This window comes from Pan troglodytes, chromosome 4, assembly GCF_028858775.2.
Source record: "Pan troglodytes isolate AG18354 chromosome 4, NHGRI_mPanTro3-v2.0_pri, whole genome shotgun sequence".
Lineage (NCBI taxonomy): Eukaryota > Metazoa > Chordata > Mammalia > Primates > Hominidae > Pan > Pan troglodytes.
In genome coordinates, this window is record NC_072402.2 from 167799992 (window position 1) to 167802909 (window position 2918).

The following is a 2918-nucleotide window of genomic DNA, read 5'->3' on the forward strand; positions in this document are numbered from 1 at the left end:
CCCTGTCATGTGGCCTCCCTTGCCCACTCAGGCATAGAATCTACCAGGGCGCTTCTTCCCATCAAGCTGAGAGGCCACTGGATTAGTTTCTTAGATCTGCCTTAACAAACTGTCATAAACTGGGTGGCTTGAAACACAGAAGTTTATTCTGTCATAGTTCTGAAGGCCAAGGTGTCAACAGAGCCAAGCTCCCTCCTGAGGCTCCACGGGGAGTTGTTCCTGGCCTCTTCCAGCTTCTGGTGGCTCACAGCATTCTGGCTCATGGCTGATAACTCCCATCTCTGTTTCTCACGTGGCCTTCTCCCCTTCTCTGTGTCCGTGTCTTCTCCTCTTCTGTTTCCTAAAAGGATGTTTGTCATTGATTTTAGGGTCCACCTGGGTAACCCAGATAAGTGCATCCCAAGATCTTTAACTTAGTTAGATCTGCAAATGCGAGTGTTCACATTTTCCAATTCATAAACTAAAATAAGGTCCCATTCACAGGCTTCAAGGGTTAGGGCATGGACATATGTCCTGGGGGCCACCTCCAGCCCACTGCAACCACAGAATCTTTCTCAGCACAGTTCTCAAATTAGTTGATGCACACACACAAAAAGATGATGGCCCATGAAATGCAGGCCTTTTATTTATTTATTTATTTTTGCTCTCTGAACTTTTTATTGGCCTCCTGCTCCCCAGAGTGGACCCTGCTTCTCCGGCTTAATGTCTCAGAACTTTGGAGTCATTGGTCTCAGACACCACTTTGCCGTCCACTATATGGTGGGTGGTGGTCTTTTGGGTGGTTTGCATGGAGTTGCTGCTGTCCAGGGCATCACCAAGACTGAATTCCTCACCGTCTTCCAGCAGGCAGCGTTAGGTGGTAATCTCAGCCTCCTGCTTGACCTTGATGTTCAGCAGGGCCTGGTACTCCTGGGCCTGGAGCTGCCCCTCTGCCCAGATCTATGCCAGCTCTGACTCCAGGTGCAGCAGGATCCCGTTGAGCTCCATCTGCAGGACATAGCCGGCCTCCACTCAGGCTGTTCTCCAAGCTGGCTTTCAGATCTCTCATAGAGTCCAGGTCGATCTCTAAAGACTGGATTGTATGTCTCAGCCCCATTGAGTGTCACCTCAGGAGCTTCAACCTCGGCGGACTGTGTGGTGACCACTGTGATGCTCTCCTCAATCTACTGAGACTAGTACTTGTCCAGGTCCTCTTGGTTCTTCCGAGCCAGCTCCTTGTATTGGGCCCGGATGTCTGCTATGATCTTGGTGAGGTTCTGAGATTTGGGGGCATCTACCTCCATGGTCAACCCAGAGCTGGCAATCTGGGCTTGTAGGCCTTTTACTTCCTCTTTGTGGTTTTTCTTCATGAAGAGCAGCTCCTCCTTGAGAGCTTCGATCTCTGTCTCCAGCTGCAGCCAAGTGACATTTGTGTCATCAGTGACTTTGCAGACCCGATGGATGTCACTCTCCACAGACTGGCGCATGGCCAGCCCTGTCTCATACTTGACTCTAAAGTCATCGGCAGCAAGACGGGCATTGTTGATCTGCAGAACAATGCGGGCATTGTCCACAGTATTTGCAAAGATCTGAGTCCTCAGTTCCTCGATGGTCTTGAAGTAATGGCCCCAGTCTCTGACCTGGGGTCCCTTCTTCTCCAGGTGCTCCCGGATTTTGTTTTTCAGCTTCTGGTTCTCGGTCTCCCGGCTCCTCACTCTGTCCAGGTAGGAGGCCAGGCAGTCGTTCAGGCTTTGCATGGTCTCCTTCTCCTTGTGGATGCCTCCCATTCTCTCCAGACCCCCGGCCAGCCCCGCAGCCAGGCCCCCAGACCCCAAGCAGCCTTGGAAGTTGGTGGAGCGGGACATAGAGATCCGGGATCCCGAGCCCCCAGCGCCTGCATAGACGCTGGCTGCGCTGCTGACCGGCTGGGCACCATAGCTGGGAGGCTGAACGGAGCCCAGGGACCGGTAGTTGGTGGAGAAGGTGAAGCGAGTGGTGAATCTCGTGCTGTCTGGGAAGGAGATTGAGAGGACAGCACTCAGGCTTTGCCGACCAAACTTTTTATAATCTCGAGACTAGATCAACCCTAGTGATTTCATCAAACTGTAAACTTCTATGGAGTGCCAGTTATGGAAAATCCTCAATATCTCAACTGTGCAAGGGGCCATTGAGTGAAAACTAAAAGACAGAATGTTTCAAAAAGGGCATAACATGGTGTCTGGCACATGTTGGCATTCAGTCAGTATTCTGAATACTGGCTCTTCTAGGCACCTTGCTGGGTCCCATAAGACAGTCCCTGCCCTAAAGAAGAAGCTAGCCACAGCACTGGTGAGAACATAACCTCAGGAGATCCTAAAGGCAAGCAGCCTGAGGGAAGTTTTCTTTGCAGAGAGAACATTCTTCCCACTTGAAATCACATATTTAACATCTGTCTTCCCCAATTCTTTCTTTTATTCAACAAATATTTTTTAGCTGGATCAGTTATGTGCCAAGCTCAAGAAATGAAATGTTAAACCAATGTCCCATGGGACATGGCCTACTGAAGGGGACAGGATTGTAAAAATATTCAACCAAAATCAAGATATAACTACAAACTCTGATGGGAAGAAGGAGTGCCGCCAAAGAGAAGCAAGGCTTTACTGTAGATTAGAGGTCAGGAAGCCCCTTTGAGGAAGAAACATTTAAGCTGAAAGATGATAGGATTTGGCCAAGCAGTGAGCTAGGAGAAGATACACTGAGACCTCGGTGGGGTAGAAACTACGTCTGTGTTCACTTCTGTACCCTCAGAAACTAACCTAGTGTCTAGAATGTAAAAGGAGCTCAATAAATAGGTGTTAGATTGCATTTAATTGCAGTGTGGTTATCTAACCCCAATTTTACAGATGGGAACAGCAGGGCAGAACACCTAAGCTTGCATTTGACAGGCATGGATTTCTGTG

General features: G+C 49.3%; 1 pseudogene; it reads right to left on the reverse strand.

Annotated features, from left to right (window-relative positions):
* Nucleotides 1-699: 699 nt before the first annotated feature.
* LOC107974577 (keratin, type I cytoskeletal 18-like) lies at nucleotides 700-1859 on the reverse strand (annotated as a pseudogene).
* Nucleotides 1860-2918: the final 1059 nt, after the last annotated feature.